The sequence below is a fragment of the Lithobates pipiens genome, unplaced genomic scaffold (assembly GCF_037356315.1).
Source record: "Lithobates pipiens isolate NorthernLeopardFrog02 unplaced genomic scaffold, aLitPip1_a1.2 Scaffold_157, whole genome shotgun sequence".
NCBI classification, from domain to species: Eukaryota; Metazoa; Chordata; class Amphibia; order Anura; family Ranidae; genus Lithobates; species Lithobates pipiens.
In genome coordinates this window covers 2505771-2528583 of record NW_027507746.1, presented here as the reverse complement: position 1 = coordinate 2528583, position 22813 = coordinate 2505771, and the positions used below count along the sequence as shown (strand labels likewise).

The window sequence follows — 22813 nt, the reverse complement described above, 5'->3', positions numbered from 1 at the left end:
TGGAATGAGGTTCTGTCTCCTCCCTCTAGGCTGCATGGTATAACATTGCTTCTGGTGGAATGGTCGGGTCCCGAGGACTAGGAGGACAATCTAGATGCCCCGTTTGGGGTTGATGGGTAATGGAGCGCTGCTGACCACTTTATTTAGGTGGCCACAATGGAGGGTAAGAGGCTTGGAGTGCTGGGATATGGATGGAGGACATCTTCTTATCATCCTTTGTGATAATAGTGCCCTTGTGATGCCTCTACCAATCCCTGGATTTTATTATGGGACTGCAATAGACTTTTTATTCATTGTGTGAAATTGCTGCAAATTATTATTTTTTATTATTTGTCTCCAGCAAAGTTTTGCCGGCTGCATTCCCTAAAGAACCTCGATGGTATATCGCTCTGAGCGCAGGAAATCTGCTTTTATTTATCTTAGTTCTTACCGACTTCTGGGAAATCAGTGAGCCAATCACAGAACACAGGAAATGATGATTGTGGGGGGCGCTCTGTATACATTCTGTGTACATAGTGCCTCCAGGTGGCCATATTGCATTTTACAGAGAATGACAACGGCTGCAGATTGAAATGGAAAGGGAGTTTTTAATAACATCCAATTACAATATGACTTGTGTAGCAATTGTATACGCTAGATGTTTTTTTTTGTTTTTTTTTGCTACGTAATTTCCCACAAAAGTGGAGTTACCCTTTAACCATTTGCCAGCCGCCCCCCTTACATTTCCTGCGGGGAGGAGCTCCTACAGGGAAAATCACCTACCTGTATATCATTGCCTCTTCCGGGTTTGTGCCAACAGCCAGATCCCCACTGTGATTGGACAGAGTGGGAGTGAGAGACAGAATGGCTATGTAAACAAGGCAGATCGCTGTTCTGTGACAAGGGAAGACAGACATCCTGTGTTTGTGCTAAGCAGGAACACGGATCTCTGTCTTCCTATAGTCAAAGCACCTCCCCCACAGTTAACAAGCACTCCCTAAGAGCAAATTTAATCTTTTTATCACCCCTGATGTTAACCCCTTCCCTGCCAGTGTCAGTAGTACAGTGACAGTGCATTTGTTTTAGCACTGAAATGAAAGGAGAAAACATGTCAGTGTTAATAAAAACAACACTTTGTTCTGATATCCACTTATATCTAGAAATCTTACAGACTTCATGTAGAGCTGCTGTAGTATCATGCATGGTAATCCAAGATGGTAGACTGGAGGGCTGCTGGGAATGTCGGGACCTGTTGGAAATGACAACTGGGGCTAACGTCATAAGAAAACTCCAAGACTCCCACCACTGAGTGATTGAAGGTAAACGGGCAGATGGAGGGACAGCCGCTCACACAGGCCCAGACCCACCACATAAGAGCGCAGGAGAACGGCGGCATCACAGGCTTTCACACACCACTACGAGCTGCAACAAGACAGGGCACACAAGCGGGGGAGGGGTTGGTTTACAATGTGTTTCCAGGGCCCTGCCCCCTTCTTCAGGCTAACCCATCCCTCCTGGAGGTGGAGAATATATACTAAGCCAATCAGGGAGGGGATGGGTAGGGCCACCAGCTCTAAACAGCGGTACTAAGATAAGATCTGCAGATGCCGCCATTGTCTTGGACTGATACCTTGAAGGTTAGAATGTAGCTGTACCTCCACGGTCATCAAGTGGTTAAACACGCAATACATGCACAGATTTGGGTCCAAATAGATTTGTTCTTCCCGGCCTAACAATTAAGTCTAGATTTAGTCAGTTAATGAAAATGTCAATACTGAAGATTTAGTCATCAAAGCTTCCCTTTTATTTGTTTTTAGTCCAGTCTTCATCAATGGAAAGACGTTGTTCATGAAAACTATATAACTAAAAGGATTTGTTTGATGAAATGACCATTGAGGTTTTTATCCATTTCTTTGAATTTTTTTCTTAGGTCAGTTCGGCTATTCTTCAAGACAGTTGATGCTTTTCTATGTGTGGATGAGAAGATTGTACTGGACAGGGGCATTGCTGGGTCTACAAAAGATCTGGGGCTAGAGCCCATAGCAGTAAAGTAAAGGAAGTCATACGCTTGGGTGGGCATACACATGTATATAACGCGTGTGTGTGTGTGTGTATATACAATATATATATATATATATATATATATATATATATATATATATATATATATATATATATATATATTACTGTTAATTACATATATCATCATTACTTCAGAGTCCCCAGAGAGCCCCCCACTTAGATCAGGGTCCCCAGAGAGCCTCCCTTTTACATCAGGGTCCCTTTGTTTACATGGCCAGAAATCCCCTCCATCTATGTGTAGCACCCTCCTAGTTAGGTGCTGGGATGTCAGGTATATTTAGTTTTTTTTTTGGTCTGTTCTGTAATCAGTGGAGCGGTGATTGATTGCTTTGGACTGATCAAGGTCTCACAGGCTGCAGGATTGATTGGTCCACCCAGACTTCTGGAAAACTCATAGTAGTGGAATAGGCCAAATGAGTATCCAGAATATTTATGAGGTCTCAGCCAATCCCTGGGGAGGTGTGCCCAGTAGGTGACTGCACAGCACATAAATAGTCTGAGGTCTACAGAAATTCTTGTTCTTGCCCAGGAGGAGAAGTTCCCACCCAGGCAGCCCAGCTGAGATTTACTTGAGCTCATCAAGGTCCCGGCTATTCTAAAGCTGGGTGGGGGGCTACTTGGTAAGAACCTCTGAAGCTAAAGAAGGGGGATTTCACCTAGGATGCGGTCTGGGGAGTCCACTAAGGAAATTTCTGTGTGACAATGGAAGGAGGCATCCAAGTACCCGAGGACTTGTGAGTACAGACCTGAGGGCAGGATCTGGTTGACTATTGCTGTTGTTAATCCCGGTGCACTAATACTAAGACTTGCCTGTCTTGGAACATTGTTTATGGTGTCCCAGTGTTGTCCATTCCCTGAGCTACCATTGAAGGGACTCTTCCAAGAAGTATCTGCAGAGTGAAGAGGGTCTTCCTAGTACTGTTTAGTGTCCCTCTGCTCCCTGTATCCTATCCAAGTTGTTCAGCAATATATAAAGAAATCTACAAGAATGTTGGTTGATTTCTGAGGACATTCAACAGATGGAGATGCCAAGCTTTCCCATCCCTCCACCCTCAGTCCCCCATCCATGGCAGATAGACATGCAGTTTGCTGGTTGAATAGCTCTGCAGATCCTTTTATGAATAGAAACCCTTAGCCCTCATACATGCGGTCAGACGTTCCGACAGAAAATGTCAGATCGGACCGTGTTGTTGGATATGTGTGGGCTCCATCGGACCTTTTCCGTCGGACTGTCCAACCAACAAAGTTCCGACAACATGATCCGATCGGACTTTGTCCAGAATTCTCTACAAATGATCGGACAAAGTGCCACGCATGCACTCAGTTTAACTTACGAGACCAAAGCTATTGGCTACTAGACTGAACGTAGTCCTGTCATTATGAACTAACGTCATCATGTTCTGAACGATTGGATGTTTTGACAACTTTGTCCGACTGTGTGTATGCAACACCAGTTTCAGACAAAATCCGCAGGTACAAGGGCTTAGGCTGGCCATACATTGTACAATTTCCCTTTAGATTTACCAAAACCATATGATATAAGGTCAAACCTAAACACTTTCAATTTGCATGCAATCAGGCTGACCCTTGTACTACATAGTTGAAGGTAAATCTAAAGGAAATTAAATAAGAAAATTGTAAAATATATGGCAAGGCTCTGGATGGGACGTGTTCAGCTCATTATACAGAATGAGGAATGTGGACACACCTAGTGTTGTATGATGATAGAGAATAAGGAAGTCTGAATAATCTATATGGGTGGAGGGGTGTTATGTTACTAGAAATCCCCCTCCCCCACCTCTCCACCCCCGAGGCAAAAAACATCTTTTGCTCACTAGAACTATTTTCAGATCTCTTCATTATCAGAAGAGAACCAACAATCTGAGGATGTATGGACAGATCTAACAAGGTGAGACACCAAACATTCTTATTTTTTTTACAATATATTAACATTATATTTTTATTAGAGTATAGCAATAATTACAAAGAAACAGAGTGAAAGAACCGCTACAAAAATAAAATCCTAAATCAATAGGGGGCAGTATGGGGGGGATACCTCCCCCCACCAATCATATAACAATACCAATCTGGTGCAGAACTCAAAAGTGTATGAAATAGAATTCAGCACTCACATAAGAGGACAGCGGAAAGATTAGAAGTAAATGGTCCCAAACTCGAATGCCCCGTACACACGATCAGTCTTTCAGACAAAAGTCCAGGCATGCTCAGAAGCAGAAGCAGTCAGTCTTGTAAACTTGCCTTCGTAATGGAGAATTAACATTTGTGACGTGGCAAATTATGAAATCTCACAGCGCACAATTCTCTTTATTATTATTATTATTATTATTATTATTATTATTATACATGATTTATATAGCGACAACAGTTTACGCAGCACTTTACAATGTATAGGGGGGGCAACACAATTACAGTACAATACAAAAGGTACAGGAGGGCCCGGCTCGTAGAGCTTACATTCTAAAGGGACGGGGTGGAGGTATAAAAGGTAATAGCTGCAGAGGATGATTTGATGGGGGGGCTCTTTTCTCTTCTTCTTTAACCACTTGCCTACTGGGCACTTAAAACCCCTCTGGTTCATTTTTTTCCAGAAGTTTTCGGAAAATGTGGAAAAAAATGAAAACGCATTTTTTTTTTTACACAAAGTTGTCCGTTTATAAGATATTTCCAACACATAGCATTTACATAGCAAAAATAGCACCCCAAAATACATTCTCCTACTCCTCCTGAGTATAACGATACCACATGTGTGAGATTTTTACACAGCCTGACCACATACAGAGGCCTAATTTTGAAGTAGCATCTTCAGGCATTCTAGGAGCATAAATTACACATTTCATTTCTCAACCACCTATTACAGTTTTGAAGGCCCTGGAACACCAGAGCAATGGAAACGTCCAGAAAATGACCCCATTTTGGAAAGCTAACACCCCAACGTATAATCTATGAGGCATAATGAGTCTCTTCAATGGTTCATTTTTTTCCAGAAGTTTTTGGAAAATGTGGAAAAAAATTAAAACGCATTTTTTTTTTTTACACAAAGTTGTCCATTTATAAGATATTTCCAACGCATAGCATTTACATAGCAAAAATAACACCCCAAAATACATTCTACTACTCCTCCTGAGTATGGCAATACCACATGTGTGAGATGTTAACACAGCCTGGCCACATACAGAGGCGCAACATGCAAGAAACACCGTCGGCGTTCCAGGGACACATAGCCTGCACATATCAAGAATTACACCCCCAAATACATTATGCTGAGCAAAGGGTAAAGAAAAGATTACCTGTAGTTTTAGAAGCGCAGTTGTCCACAGGAGGATATCACTGGTCCAGGCAGCAGGCAGGGACTTGGTCAGCAACAGCGAACACAGTTTTTCAGGCAGGGATACTGTCCGTATTACAGTCCAGGGTCAGTGCAGAGATGTCAGCAGTGCCAAAAATATTGGCCCTGGTAGTAGGCAGGTCCTTGTGGTGTGGTCAGTGCGGCATGATGGCAGTAAGTCCTACAGGCAGCAGACAGAAGTAGAGCCTCGTTCAGGACAGAATGGGGATAGGGGTAGAGGCTTCTCCCTCCCAAATCTCTTTGAAGCCTCCGAGTCTCCAGACCCGAATCTAGGAATAAGAAAACAAAGAAAATTGTTTTCTTCTTCCAGAAAAACTATACTGGAGCCCCTCACATATGTGAGACCCCGTGTTGAATCCCACTAGTCCAGTTGCAGAATACAAGATCAGTCCAAGAGGCAGGCAAATATCGTGGTCAAACAGTCCAAGGTCAGTTCCAGATCAGGCAGAGATATGTACAGAATCGTTAGACAGAAGCATGGTCGAATAACAGTCCAGGGTCAGTTACAGATCAGGCAGAGGTATGTACAGAATCGTTAGGCAGAAGCATGGTCGAATAACAGTCCAGGGTCAGTTCCAGATCAGGCAGAGGTATGTACAGAATCGTTAGACAGAAGAAAGGTCGAATAACAGTCCAGGGTCAGTTCCAGATCAGGCAGAGGTATGTACAGAATCGTTAGGCAGAAGCATGGTCGAATAACAGTCCAGGGTCAGTTCCAGATCAGGCAGAGGTATGTACAGAATTGTTAGGCAGAAGCATGGTGGAATAACAGTCCAGGGTCAGTTCCAGATCAGGCAGAGGTATGTACAGAATCATTAGGCAGAAGCATGGTCGAATAACAGTCCAGGGTCAGTTCCAGATCAGGCAGCGGTATGTACAGAATCGGCAGGCATAAGAGTGGTCAAATAACAAGCCAGGGTCAGTTACAGAGCAGGCAGTGGCATAAGGGGTGTGAAGGTGTATGAAGGCAGGAACTGAGGATTATGTTTACCATACTTCACTAAAAATTTATTGAAGTAGGGTAACGCCGAAAACAGTCGCCTATGCAGAGGCCTGGTTGGGAAGGACATTGTGCACAATAATAAGATGCGTCTCTTCTGACTCCTGCTCTGGTACACACCTTACATCTTTTTCGATGTCTTCGGCCTGTTTGTTTGGGGGGGATTTTATCGGGAAAGTGGCGCTCGGAGAGTCGACTAACAACGTCTGATCGGATATTTTCTGGTGGGCCGTTTGGGAAAATAAGGGCAGTGAAAACTTCCTCCTGGTAGCCAAAGAAACGTTTGGGGTTTTGGGTGGAGTTGCGGTTAATGACATAGGAATTGTAAATGGCCAATTGAAAAAAATAAATTGCTACTTTTTTGTACCAATGGTATGTCCGTCTTGTGGCAAGATATGGTTCCATCATTTGGTCGTTGAAGTCGACTCCCCCCCATGAACAAATTGTATTCGTAATTGCATTTGGGTTTCTTTACGGGGCCATTCCTTCTGGGGATTTCCACAAAGGTATCGTTGTGGATAGAAGACAACATATACACATCCCTTCTGTCCCTCCACTTCACTGCCAGAACCTCCTTGTTTCTCAGACTTGCGGTTTCTCCTTTTCGCAGCTTCTTATTCACAAGACTTTGAGGAAAGCCCTTCCGATTCCTTTTTACGGTGCCACATGCTGGCGTCTTCTTCCGGTGAAGGTTGTGGAACAGGGGCAGAGATGTGTAGAAGTTATCTACATACAGGTGGTAGCCTTTATCCAATAGGGGGTATATGAGGTCCCAAACAATTTTTCCGCTGGATCCCAAGTAGTCCGGACAATTAGGGGGCTGCAGCTGGGTGTCTTTCCCTTCGTACACCTTGAATGAATATGTGTACCGTGTGGCTCGGTCGCATAATTTGTAGACCTTCACCCCATAGCGGGCCCTTTTGCTGGGCATAAATTGCTTCATTCTAAGCCTGCCGCTAAATTTAATAAGGGACTCATCCACACATATGTGTTGGTCCGGGGTAAACAATTTGGGGAATGTTTCTGAAAAATAATTAAGTATTGGTCGAATTTTGTAAAGCCGGTCATAATTTGAATCATTTCATGGAAGGCACTGGGAATTTTCGCTGAAATTTAAGAACCTCAGGATCATCTGATACCTGGTTCTGGGCATTACCGCGGAGAAGAGCGGTGAGTGGTGGAGGGGGTGGGTTGACCAATAGGTACGTAATTGATTTTTTTTGTTGAGTCCCATATTAAATGTGAGGCCTAAAAAAACCTTGAACTCCTCCACCGTTAGGTCTCTCCATTCGTAGGGACGGGCATAATAAGAGGTCGGATTTTGCTAAATAAATTGTTGTGCATACAGGTTGCACTGGGCCACAATTGACGACAACATATCCTCCGTAAAAATTAAATTAAAAAAATCTATTGGGGTAAAATTCTCCGTGTCCACCTGGACTCCTGGCTGGGCAGTGAAAGGGGAAACATTGGCCTCTCCTGAATTAGGAGGAAGCCACAAGGGGTTCTGAAGGGCATAGGGAAGGCCAGCATGGCTCCTAACCCTTTGGGGCTGAGATGACACCCCACTGGTACTTGGCCTTTCTTGCCGGGGCACTGCGGTACTGGTGGACGGCACTAGAACGCCTTTGTTTGATGGGCCGGATATCTTCCTCCTCGGATTCAGTCAGTGTTTCACTGCTGAGGACTGGCTCATAATTTATGTCGGCTTCAGAATCCGAATCTGAAAAGGAATCTGAAGAGGAGAGCTCCCCGTTGCTCTCGTCGGCCGTGGAAATGATTTGGTACGCCTCCTCAGCGGAAAAGACTCGTTTAGCCATGGTAGCACTGATGGGCACTGATGAGGTGGCTTAGATGTGTACTGTTGAAGCAGCACAGAGGTGGCACAGATGGGCACTGATGAGTCGGCACAGATGTGCATTGATGAGTCGGCACAGATGTGCACTGATTATACAGATGGGCGCTTTTGAGGTGGCACAGATGGGCGCTTTTGAGGTGGCACAGATGGGCGCTTTTGAGGTGGCACAGATGGGTGCTTCTGAGGTGGCACAAATGGGCACTGATGGGTCGGCACAGATGTGCACTGATTTATTGCACAGATGTGCAGATTTATTGCACGGATGTGCACTGATGAGTCGGCAGATGGGCACTGCTGAGGCGGCAGATGGGCACTGCTGAGGCGGCAAATGGGCACTGCTGAGTCGGCACAGATGGGCACTGCTGAGTCGGCAGATGGGCACTGATGGGTCGGCACAGATGTGCACTGATTTATTGCACAGATGTGCAGATTTATTGCAGATGTGCACTGATAAGGCAGCAGATGGGCACAGCTGAGGCGGCACAGATGGGCACTGCTGAGGCGGCACAGATGGGCACTGCTGAGGCAGCACAGATGGGCACCGATTGGTACAGATGGGCACCGATTGGCACTGGTGGGCACTGGCGGGCACTGGCGGTGCACAGATGGGCACTGGCGGTGCACAGATGGGGCACTGGAGGTGCACAGGTGGGCACAGGTGGGGTATAGATGGGCACTGGCAGGGTAGATCTGGGCACTGGCAGGGTAAATATGGGCACAGATGGCAGAAAATACTTTTTTTTCGTCACTCACTGTATCTCTCTCCTCACACGCTATCGCTGTGTGAGGAGACAGATTCGGCAATGGGTGATGATCTCATTTGTTTACATTTGAGATCATCACCCATTGGAGGCGGCGATCGCGCTGTAAACGGCCGCTGTGATTGGCCGTTTACAGCGATCTGTGATTGGCTGTGTCCAGGGGATACGGCCAACACAGATTTTCCCCGATGCGCACTCCCGGGAGCGCGCGGGGAGCTCTTTAAGGGGACGATGTCAATAGACGTAGTCCCAGAATTTGAGATCCGCGCTGTAGCCGTCATTTGACTATAGCGCGGATCTCAAGTGGTTAATGGGATAATAATGAAGCTGCTTTGCTGGAGATCCTGATGGAGTTTTTTGCAAACAAAGTTTAAAAGGCTTTTTATTTTTCTAGTGATATCAAGAATAATATTATGATTTATTTTTATTTTTTTGGGCAAGTTACCACAACGCCATTATCCCGTGGTTTTTAAGATCAAAGATACAACTATGTTGGTGTCCCTTGTTAATTTTATATTGTATTTTATAAAATGTAACTGCCGACTCCCAAACTGTCATTTGAAATAAAACACACAGCCAAGTATTATTTTCCACAATTTTTTTATTGTGCATTAAAAAAAAATAGACATGCTAACAACATGCGAACCTAACTAAAAAGTGCATTCTATGCATCCAAAAATATGGAAAATATAACAAATCAAATCATTATTATTTGACTCAAAAAAGAATGTCAAATCAATAACTAAATAATAAATAAATAATATGTTACCTCCTCCGATTCCGCAACATGTCTGGTTGTCAAATGGCTGTTCAGAAATGAACTGAAAAGCGATAAATGAAAAACGCAAAAAGAAAAGCGCAAATCAACACTCACCAAACTTCTGCCAACACGAAATTAGCAGAAGGAGCCCAAAGGATGGCGCTAAAGAGCTGAAAAGACACCTGTACGTCTACTACATCATTATGTTCCTAATTGTTGGCCAACATTTGTGTGACCGTGTATATGAAAGACAAGTTTGAGCCAACACCCCTCAGACAAAATTCCACGGTTTTGTTGTCGGAAAGTCTGATCGTGTGTACGGGGCATAAGAGCTAATGGGACACCCAGAGATATAAAGTCCCTTCCTGATTGTAAAGAAGGCAAAGTCCACAATAGAGATATAAGAGGAGAAGAGGACAACTCTTCCTCTATTTGAACCAATAGTTTCCCAGAGGAATTATGAAACCAACCCAAAGTACTGGTAAGGTGTATTGCCTTGTGATAGTAACCCAAATGGGGTAAATTTGCCCCTCCCAAAGATTTAAGCCTAGTGAGGATATTGTATCTGAGCCCGGCTGAGGAGTCAGCCCATGTATATCACAAAATAAAGATCTTAATGGACTATAAAAGTCCTGTGGAGGGTCTGTGGAGGGTCTGTGGGGGGTCTGTGGAGGGTCTGTGGGGGGGTCTATGGAGGGTCTGTGGAGGGTCTGTGGGGGGTCTGTGGGGGGGTCTATGGAGGGTCTGTGGGGGGTCTGTGGAGGGTCTGTGGGGACTGTTTGGAAAACATAAAGAATTTGTGGTAAAATATATATTTTTAATAATGCCGTCCGCCTGACCCAGGAATGTCTCAGAGTCACCATTCCTTAAGTTTACAAATGATAAAAGAGATTTATAGTTGAGGTCATGAAGATCGTCTCGCTTGGATGGAATTTGTATTCCTAAATACTTGATGACTTTTGGTTTCCATATAAAAGGAAAGGATTTAGGTAAACTGACAATGGAAGAATCTGATATAGAGACATTGAAGACCTCGGTCTTATGTACCTTTACCTTACAATGACTATGATGTCCAAAGTGTGTAAATTCATGTCTGAGTGCTGGAAATGTCACTGAGGGGTTTGATATCTGTAATAACAGATAATCTGCATATAAACTCAGCTTCATCTCACATCGCCCTATTGGAAGCCCTATAAGTAAGGGTGAGAGCGGGCACCCTGGGCGAGTGCCATTATGTATATGAAGGGAATCGGAGAGGATGCCATTAATCCTAACTCCAGCCGATGAGGGTTTCATAGAGAGACAATATTTTAGTCCGATGGTCTACCAATCTGTGTATAGGAGGCTGAGATAAAATCCCACGAGATGCAATCAAAAGCCTTCTCCACATCAATTGTGAGAAGACACAGAAAGGAAACGTTTTTTACTAACATAATCAATGAGAGTGATTGTTTAGGTGGTGTTGTCCCCGACCTCTCTACCAGGGACAAACCCAACCTGATCTAAATGTGTCAGGGAAGGTATATAAGACTGAAGCCTACATGTAACTACTAGTAATGGTGTAATCTATGGGTGCTGGAGGACATCCAGTCCGCGGTATCCACTGATTGGTTCCCACTGTGATTATACGAGTGGTGACCCGAAAGTGCAAGATCACGTGTGTGTGTGTGTGTATATATATATATATATATGATCCTGTGCACAATGTCCATCCTGTAGCAGTAAAGCTACAATTGGACGATCGTAAAATGATTAATCCAAATGAATGAAATAAATGGGTCTGTAGGCACAGCATAGTGTCGGATCTTTGTTGGCTTTTGGAATAAGAGTTGTATGCGTGTCTTGAGAGTGCCGTGGAAAGGACACGTCTGTGAGATGGAATTGGACGCTTCTTCCATAACTGGAGACAGATAGTCTAATACATGAGAATAGAAATGTGAGGTAAAGACACCCGGACCCGGACTTTTCCCTCACAGGATAAGATTTATTGCAGAGACAATGAGGCCTTGCGTGGCTTTGAGAGTTCCTCTGCATCATCAAGTTGGGATATCAGGCGACTATTGGGGGGTTACTTCTTACGAAACGCAAATACACTTTGCACTGCAAGAGCGCTTTCAAGTGCAGTTGCTGTAGATCTGAGGGGGACATGCAAGGAAAATAAGAAACTGAATTTTTGCTTGCACATGATTGGATGATAAAATCAGCAGAGCTTCCCCTCATTTCAGAGCCTCCCCTCAGATCTACAGTGATTGCACTTACAGAGTGGATTTCCCTTTAGTAAATCAACCCCTTAGTGTAATAATGAAGTAGTAGGTGAATGATCACCAGTATCCAATGACGTGGCTGAAATGTTATATGAGGAGGAGGAATATAACTGAAAAGATTTGGCTATGTCCTCAGAGGAATACAGCAAGCCCTGAGATGAGCGTGATATCTTATATATATATATATATATACATGCGGGAACCCTAATTGATTGAGCTAAGAGTCGACCATTCTTATTGCCAAATTTATGCAAGTGACAAAGAGCTAATTCTTTATGTTGCCTATAGACTATATTGTCAAAAGTATTGGGACACCTGCCTTTACACACATGAACTTTAATGGCATCTTAGTCCGTAGGGTTCAATACTGAGTTGGCCCATCCTTTTTAGCTATAACAGCTTCAACTCTTCTGGGAAGGCTGTCCAGAAGGTTTAGGAGTGTGCCTATGGGAATGTTTGACAATTCTTCCAGAAGCATATTTGTGAGGTCAGGCACTGATGTTGGATGAGAAGGCCTGGCTCATAGTCTCCACTCTAACTGATCCCAAAGGTGTTCTATCAGGTTGAGGTCAGGACTCTGTGCAGGGAACTCAAGTTCCTCCACCCCAAACTCGCTCATCCATGTCTCTGTGGACCTTTCTTTGTGCACTGGTGCGCAGTCATTTTGGAACATTAAGGGGCTGTCATGAGAGTGACTTTCAGCGGGGGGCCCGTGGAATCCAGCTTACCTTAGAGAGGTCTGGAAACTCTTTTTTCATCTCCCCGTGTCCCTCTTATGTTTAAGTAAAACTGTGTCTATTAGTGGCACAGGGTGACCGAGAACATGATGGACAACTACTTAATGGATGCTGAGAGCGTGGTTTGGATTACTTCAAATGGGAACACCGATGGGCTTTCCTGGCAAAGGAAACTATAAGATGCTCCTGACAACCCCAAGCTGACCTGTGGTGGATCTAGCTGGGTCTGCCAAACTATGGGATGAGGAGGCACTGTCACAGACACTCACTGCAGGTACCTTTTTCTGATCACATTCACCCTGTCATTTGTTATTACTATATTTCTCTTTCTGTTACATTTTTCAGAGACTGTTTTCTTGAATTTGCCCCGAAGACTTTTTCTGGTTCGTTTGATTCTGAACTATACATGTTAATTGAAAGAGCTGATCACATTGGCCTCTGTTGTAGGAGCTGTACAGTCTACTACAGAGAGATCCGGAATAGGGATGAGCTTCGAGTTCGAGTCAAACTCATGCCTCATCGAACTCATCGAACATTGCCTGTTCACAAACAGTGAACAATTTGGGGTGTTTGCAGCAAATTATAAAAGCCGTGAAACACCCTGTCATAAAAATCACATATTTAGGAATACAACTTCCCGCTAAATTATCAGACTTGTTCGCTAAAAACTATCTTCCACTCCTCAAAAACATTACGGAGGATTTGAAAAAATGGAACAAAACACACTTTTCCTGGTTTGGAAGAATAGCAATAATGAAGATGAATGTTCTACCACGTATGCTATACCTCTTCCAAACCATTCCCATTAAGCTTCCGAAAACGTTCCTCCAATCGGCCACAAAAATAAGTAGAAACTACATTTGGAACCAAAAACACCCTAGAATCAATTACAATCAATTAATAAAACCCAAAGCCAAAGGGGGAACAGGCTTACCAGATATAACATACTATTACTGGACATGTCACCTCCAAAGAATAATAGACTGGCACACACATTTACAGACGAAAGACTGGGTCTCCCTTGGAAACTCATTCTCCGCATGCTCCATTAATAGAACACCCTGGCTCAAACAAAAGACCATACCAAACACCCTCATGAGACACCCAACAATAGGTCCCACATTAGAATGTTTCGCACAAGCCAATCGAAAATTCAAACTTTCTAAAGTACCAGGCCCCCTCTCACCGATCCTACTCAACCCACAATTCCCGCCCGGGATGGAACATCACTCACTAACACGGAAGCAACCAGAAATAGGCATACGCATACACCACATATTACAGAACGGTAAGTTACAAACCCACGAACTGGTAAATACACATTGGGCCTCACCAAACCTAAACCCATTGGAATATATGCAGCTCAGACACTTCGTTAGCAAGATACTAAATGAACCAGACTTCTCTAACACACTATCTGATTTTGAAGACCTATGCCTAAGTCAATCCCAGCAGCGACACACCATTTCTAAAATTTATAACATGTTGTGGGACAACACCCAAGCTGACGAGGGAACAATGTGCAAAGTGTGGGAAAGAGACCTCGCAAGAGAAATGACCAGCAACAATTGGGAAGACATATACAGAAATGCACATAAAAGCTCCATAAACGTTTCCATCCAAGAAACTTGTTACAAAATTACCACACGGTGGTACCGCACCCCCGCCACCCTCCACAAATTCAATTCTGCTCATTCAAACACATGCTGGCGGTGTCAAGAGACATCAGGTGACCTTCTACACATTTGGTGGACATGTCCGCTCATCCAAACCTTTTGGACTCAAGTCCATACATACATCAAGAATATTACCACAGATGTGCTAGAATACTCACCTGCACAATATCTTTTGCATCTTCAGAACCCAAGCGAAAATTCCTACCTCAAATCATTAGCTGTGATGCTTGTCAATGCAGCCAAAATGTGCATACCCCCTCTATGGGGAACATCTAAAACACCCTCCATCATGGACTGGTTCAAAAGAATAAACAAAATAGCAGAAATGGAAGAACTCATAGCTATCTCACGAAACACCCCACACAAATTCTCCACACGCTGGGCTTGCTGGAACCATTTCAAAGCCACTACAGAATACACTCAGAAGATGTACAGCTAAAGCAACGACCCAAACGAACCAATGTCCATAAAATACACGATCACGCTCTAGTCACAAGATACCCCCCCGGATGAAGCATATAATGACATTATAATATGTTATCTCATCACTAAGGAAATTCTTTTATACACGACCCAATATTAAATGAACACAAAAGTTAACTACACAAATAAAAACCATCCATTCACAGCAAGTCTCTAGTAGCCTTGTTTACAAACTGAAACTGTTATCGAATAGATACACGCACCCAATCCCCACTTCCATATCCTATGTGTGACAACTGTTTTAACGTACTAAAGTATGGTGTGCTGGTCACACACATACCAATTACAGCAAACCAGTAATATACATATGTTTTGCATTAAGCATATCCTTCAGATTGCTCCCCCCTAACATCCCCCTCCCACACCCTACTTCCTCCTCCTTTCCACATTAGTAGTTGAGTATTGTTTCCCCTACCTTTTCTTTTAGTTATATAACTATTCAACTTAATGTCATATGTATTTGTATATCTACCAAAGTACAAATATTACTTAAATTAGATCATATATTATGTGAAAATCTTTGTATGTTCTCATAAGTGTATTACGTTATGACTTTATCACTGTATCATTGAGAAAAAAATAAAAAATAAAAATAAAAATTTCTTTGGAAAAAAAATAAAAAATAAAAAGTGTTTGGGGACCCGGATCCTGCCCCAAGGGACATGGATCAATGCAAAAAAAAGTTTTAAAAACTGACGTTTTTTTAGGAGCAGTGAGTTTAATAATGCTTAACCACTTCCCACCCGGCCACTGCATATAAACGGCCGGGTGGGAGCTCTCTATTTCTGACAGGACGTTCCTGAATGTCCTGTCAAAGAAGCGGGATTGCGCGGGCGCGCTCCCGCGCAGCTGCGTGATCCCGATGTGCGCGTATCCTCCGCACACGCCACATCTTAGATCGGCAGGAGGGCAATGTAATTTGCCTTCCTGATCCGCATGATGGCTGTGTCTAATCACAGCCATCGTAAGGTAAACAAAGGGGGATGGGTGGCAGATAACAGGTGATCGCGCCACGATCCCGATCTGCCTGAGACCCCCGGAGACTGCAGAGCAGTATACATCAGGAGGGCCATGTGATTGGCCCTCCTGATCACATGACGACTGTGTCCAATCACAGTCGTCATGTAATGTACAGTGGTGTGAAAAAGTGTTTGCCCCCTTCCTCATTTCCTGTTCCTTTGCATGTTTGTCACACTTAAGTGTTTCGGAACATCAAACCAATTTAAACAATAGTCAAGGACAACACAAGTAAACACAAAATGCAATTTGTAAATGAAGGTGTTTATTATTAAAGGTGAAAAAAAATCCAAACCATCATGGCCCTGTGTGAAAAAGTGATTGCCCCCTAAACCTAATAACTGGTTGGGCCACCCTTAGCAGCAACAACTGCAACCAAGCGTTTGCGATAACGTGCAATGAGGCTTTTACAGCGTCCTGGAGGAATTTTGGCCCACTCATCTTTGCAGAATTGTCCTAATTCAGTTACATTAGAGGGTTTTCGAGCATGAACGGCCTTTTTAAGGTCATACCACAACATCTCAATAGGATTCAGGTCAGGACTTTGGCTAGGCCACTCCAAAGTCTTCATTTTGTTTTTCTTCAGCCATTCGGTGGTGGACTTGCTGGTGTGTTTAGGATCATTGTCCTGCTGCAGAACCCAAGTTCGTTTCAGCTTGAGTACACGAACAGATGGTCGGACATTCTCCTTCAGGATCTCTTGGTAGACAGCAGAATTCATAGTTCCTTTTATCACGGCAAGTCTTCCAGGTCCTGAAGCAGCAAAACAGCCCCAGACCATCACACTACCACCACCATATTTTACTGTTGGTATAATGTTCTTTTTATGAAATGCAGTGTTCCTTCTACGCCAGATATACTTGGACACACACCTTCCAAAGAGTTCCACTTTTGTCTCATCGGTCCACAGAATGTTGTCCCAAAAGTCTTGGGGATCATCAAGATGTGTTGTGGAGAAATTGAGACGAGCTTTGATGTTCTTTTTGCTCAGCAGTGGTTTTCTCCTTGGTACTCTGCCATGCAGGCCATTTTTGCCCAGTCTTTTCCTGATGGTGGAGGCATGAACGCTGACCTTAACTGAGGCAAGTGAGGCCTGCAGTTCCTTGGACGTTGTTGTGGGGTCTTTTGTGACCTCTTGGATGAGTTGTCGCTGCGCTCTTGGGGTAATTTTGGGCGGCCGGCCACTCCTGGGAAGGTTCACCACTGTTACATGTCTTCGCCATTTGTGGATAATGGCTCTCACTGTGGTTCGCTGGATTCCCAAAGCTTTGGAAATGGCTTTATAACCCTTTCCAGACCGATAGATCTCAATTACTTTCTTTCTCAATTGTTCCTGAATTTCTTTGGGTCTCAGCATGATGTGTAGCTTTTAAGGATCTTCTGGTGGACCTTACTGTGTCAAGCAGCTCCTATTTAAGTGATGCCTTGATTGTGAACAGGTGTGGCAATAATCAGGCCTGGGTGTGGCTAGAGAAATTGAACTCAGGTGTGGACAACCACAGTTATAGTATGTTTTAACAAGGGGGGCAATCACTTTTTCACACAGGGCCATGATGGTTTGGATTTTTTTTCACCTTTAATAATAAACACCTTCATTTACAAATTGCATTTTGTGTTTACTTGTGTTGTCCTTGACTATTGTTTAAATTGGTTTGATGTTCCGAAACACTTAAGTGTGACAAACATGCAAAGGAACAGGAAATGAGGAAGGGGGCAAACACTTTTTCACACCACTGTAAATAGAGAGCAGTTGTAACTGCTCTCATCTCTTCCTCTCCTCACACAGAATCTGTCAGTGAGGAGAGGAAGAGAGATCTGTGCTTCAGCCGGGAAGATCAGTGAGTTTATAGCTGTTTGTCTGCTGTTTACCCACTGATCACCCAGCTAGTGTCCCCCAAAAACATAGTGTCCCCAAAAACACCTGTCATACAGAACAGCGGTCACATCTGTCCACCAACAGCGGGCACATCAGCCCGCCATCTGACACATCAGCCGCCCGCCATCACCAGGCACATCTGCCCGCCATCACCAGGCGCATCTGCCCGCCATCACCAGGCGCATCTGCCGCATCTGACCGCCATCACCAGGCGCATCTGCCGCCCTCACCTGCCGTATCTGACCGCCATCACCTGCCGCATCTGACCGCCATCACCTGCCGCATCTGACCACCATCACCAGGCGCATCTGACCGCCATCACCAGGCGCATCTGACCGCCATCACCAGGCGCATCTGACCGCCATCACCAGCCGCATCTGACCGCCATCACCAGCCGCATCTGACCACCATCACCAGCCGCATCTGACCGCCATCACCAGGCACATCTGACCGCCATCACCAGACGCATCTGCCCGCCATCACCAGGCACATCTGCCCACCATCATAAGGCACATCTGACACCTGCCATCACACATTTGCCTCCCGCCAACATCTGGCACATCTGCCGTCCACCATCAGGCACATCTGACGCCCACCATCAGGCACATCTGACGCCCGCCATCAGGCACATCTGATGCCCGCCATCAGGCACAACTGACGCCCGCCATCTGACATCTCCCGCCCGCCATCTGACATCTCCCGCCCGCCATCTGACATCTGCCCGTCAACATGACTAAAAGGTCGTACAGCGCAGAGGAGGCTTTCCAGATACTCCAGAGTATGTCGGACGAGAGTAGCAGGGAACTCTCTCCGTCAGACTCGGATAGCGATTATGAGCTAGTGGAAAGCAGTGGCTCCGAGATGGAAACTATGGAAGATAGAATCCTAACGAGGAGAAACAGGAGAAATGAGCAGGCGCAGACATTCAACAGCAGCACACCACTCCAGGATGATATGCAGGCATCCACCAGCAGCGCAGCACTCCGGGATAGGCAGGCATCCACCAGCAGTTCTGCAACCTTCCTTGAAGATAGGCCAGATGCTAGCAACGGAGCATCCCATCAACGAGGCAGTGCCCATACTAGCCTTCCAGATGTTCTACTGTATCCAACATGGCTGCCCGGTATGTCAGTAGAACCTGTAATTCCACTTTTTACACCCCAGCCAGGCCCTCAGATACAGATGGAAAATGTAACCCCACTTTATTATTTTCATTTATTTTTTACCAATGATCTCCTAACCGACATTGTGGAGCAATGTAATCTATATGCCAGCCAACATATAGCCAACAATCCAAGTTCTTCCTATGCCCGTCCTTTTTTTTGGAAACCCCTCACTGTGGAAGAATTTAAAATTTTCCTTGGCCTAACCCTCAACATGGGGCTAACAAAAAAATGAAGTCCATTCCTACTGGTCTACCCAACCTATCCACCACATGCCGGTCTATTCATCAATTATGCCCAGAAACCGTTATGAGATGATCATGAGATTTTTACATTTCAATAACAATGCCCAATGCCTCCCTCGAAATCATCCCAGTTATGATAAATTATTCAAAATTGGGCCCCTAATCAATTTTTTTTCCGCCAGTTTCAAGCAGATGTTTACCCCTGATAAAAATATTTGTGTGGATGAATCCCTATTACACTTCACTGGAAGACTTGGAATACAACAATACATGCCCAGTAAAAGAGCCAGACGTGGGGTAAAATTTTATAAGGGGTGTGACAGGGCCACAGGTTACACATATGACTTTATAATTTATGAGGGAAAAGACTGACAGCTAAACCCCCCTGGATGCTCTACCTACATGGGAACAAGTGGCAAAATTCTCTGGCAGCTGATCCAACCATTGCTTGGGAAAGGTTACAACCTATATGTAGACAATTTCTACACAAGTCTCCCACTTTTCCGCCATCTGTACCTAAAGCAGACTGTGGCCTGTGGGACAGCACGGACCAACCGCAAAGGCTTCCCACAGATATTGGTCACCTGACGAGGTACTAGCGGTGAAGTGGAGAGATAAAAAAAGAGATGTCTACATCCTTTCCACAATACACAATGACACCTTGGTGGAACTGCAGAGAAGAAAAGGCCCCATCCAGAAGCCAAAATGTATCCACGAGTATAACTTATACATGGGGGGGGGGGGGGGTGGATATGAATGACCAGATGATGCAGCCCTACTTGGCCACCAGGAGATCACTGTTTTGGTACAAGAAAGTTGCCGTTTATTTGATGCAACTGGCCATTTTCAATTCATATATTATTTTTTCTAAGAGCACCCAAAGTTCCCTGACCTATCTAAGATTCCAAGAAGATGTTATCACAGCCCTTGTCTATCCCCATGGCCAACCCACTCAACTAATTCGTTCTGATGCAGTATCCAGACTCCATAAAAGGCACTTTCCCGAAATCCTCCCTCCTACCCAAACAGGTCGCAAACCCCCAAAAAAATGTCGTGTGTGTACAAGTAGAGGAATTCGCCGCGACACCCGATACTACTGTCCAGACTGTCCCTCCCAGCCAGGCCTCTGCATTGGAACTTGCTATCGAAGCTATCATACTTTACTACACTATTAGTAAAGTGAAGATGATTTCTTTCCAGTTTCCACTTTCTGCCATTTCTGTGTATGACCCGGACTGTTAAATGACTATGCCTCTGCCAAACATGTTTCTGCCTTCAACGTGAATTGACCTCGGCTTGTTAAATGACCATGCTTTTTGCCTGCCTCCTGAACTGATCATTTGCCCTGCCACTGTACAGCACAGGGGTCTCACATGTGAGGGGCTCCAGAAAAAGTTTTCCGAGTGGAGAAAACATTTTTCTCCAGGTTTTTTGTTTTCTCGGATTAGGGTCTGGAGACTCGGAGGCTTTGTAGAGATTTGGGTGGGAAGAAGCCTCTACCCCTGTCCTCGGGTCTTACCTGACCAAAGCCCAATGTACAAAGTGCCGCCTGCTGCCATCTGAACTGGGCATGCCTGTGCCTGCCACCTGAACTGGACATGCCTGTGCCTGCCACCTGAAATGGACATGCCTATGCCTGAACTGCCTGCTAAACCTTGGACTGTACTGAACCATGTTCATAATTTTCCATATCTGTCTGCTGCCTGGACAATTCCTGGACATTTCCGTTGGCTGTCTAGAAAATGCTTTGACTGCTCTGGAACGGTGTCCCTGCCTGCTAAAACCACAGGTGAGCCTTTTTTTACCCTTTGCTCGGCAGAATGTATTTTGGGGTGTAATTCTTGGTGTGTACATCCTATATGTTAGAAGCCTGAAGGTGGTACTTGTATGTTGGGCTTCTGTATGTGGCCAGGCTGTGGAAAAGTCTGACACATGGGGTATCGCCATACTCAGGACGTGTAGCAGAATGTATTTTGGGGTGTCATTTTGGCTATGTACATGTTATGTGTTAGAAAGATCTTCTAAATTGACAACTTTGTGAGAAAAAAATAGGTTTTCATTTTCTTTCCACATTTTCCAAAAACTTGTGGAAAGAAATTATATGTTCAAAAGACTCATTATGCCTCACAGAATATACATTGGGTTGTTTTCTTTCCAAAATGGGGTCACTTTGTGGGTAATTCCATTGTCCTGGTGCTCCAGGGCCTTCAAAAATGTGATAGGTACTCAGGAAATGAAATGTGTAATTTATGCCTTTAGAATGCCTGATAGTGCTACATGGATGTTGGGCCTCTGTATGTGGCCAGGCTGTGGAAAAGTCTGACACATGGGGTATCTCCATACTCAGGATGAATAGCAGAATGTATTTTGGGGTGTAATTGCAATTATGCCTGCACCATGTGTGAGAAATAACTTGTAAATATGATAATTTAGTGAAGAAAAAAAATATATATATATTTCTTAATTTTCTAAAGCATTGTGGGGGAAAATTGCAACTTCAAAAAATTCACTATGCCTCTTACTAAATACCGCAGACTGTCTTCTTTCCAAAAAGGGGTCATTTGGAGGGTTATTGTACTGTCCTGACATTTTAGGGCCTCAAGAACTGAGATAGGCCATCAGTGCATTAGGATTGATACATTTTCAATAATGCATAGCATGGCTTGTAGGCTCTATAACTTTCACACAAACCAATGATCTTACACTTATCAGGATTTTTTTTTTACCAAAGACATGTAGTAGAATACATTTTGGCCTAAATTTTTGCCAAAATTAGATTTTTTTGGTTTCTTTTAAAAGAGAAAGTAGAAAATTTAGTTTTTTTTCAAAATATTCGCTCTTTTTTTGCTTATATTACAAAAAATAATAAATTAAGTGGTGAATAAATACCACCAAAAGAAAGCTCTATTTGTGTGAACAAAATGATAAAAAATTCATTTGGTTACAGTGTAGCATGACTGAGTAATTGTCATTCAAATTGAGAGAGCACTGAAAGCTGAAAATTGGTCTGGGAAGGAAGGGGGTTTAAGTGTCCTGTATTGAGGTGGTTAAAGTGAAACAATAAAAGTGTAATATTGGACCAACCCCTGGACTTGAACCCCAAGCCCTTTTTACGGGGAGTCCCTTTCCCCAAACTGTCCAGATCCCTACAGAAACTATCCCGACATATCCTGACCACAGCGCGGTGTCTTGTTGCACTTCATTGGAAAAGGACGCACCCCCCTACTCCAGACGCACTATACGCTCGAATTAGGGACGTGGAGCTTATGGAGAGGATGACCGCCAGGATACAGGACTGGCTGGAAGCGCACGACGTGGTTTGGAACCCCTGGAATCTTAAGGGCGATCGACCCTGACAGGCAAGCGGAATATTTCGGATGACTACCCACCTCTATTCCCTCCTTTAACTCCCTACCTTTCTTTCTATCCTTTTTGGTATCCCCCTCTTTTCGCCCCCTCTTCCCCCCTTCTTTTTTCCCTTTTTTCTCCTCTCTTATTTCCATCTTTCTTCCAAACTCCCCCAAGGGAGGGTGTTTGAATAGATT

The 22813-nt window shown here is 44.3% G+C and overlaps 1 protein-coding gene across 4 annotated transcripts in view; it reads left to right on the top strand.

The window, feature by feature from the left end:
- Positions 1 to 3871: 3871 nt before the first annotated feature.
- LOC143981460 (NACHT, LRR and PYD domains-containing protein 3-like) overlaps positions 3872 to 22813 on the top strand; it is a 165410-nt gene continuing 146468 nt past the window's right edge. For all 4 annotated transcript variants that reach the window (XM_077479340.1, XM_077479341.1, XM_077479338.1 and 1 more), the window contains exon 1: positions 3872 to 3970. The gene's annotated coding sequence lies outside the window, so the exon portion shown is untranslated. The remainder of the gene's footprint in view (positions 3971 to 22813) is intronic.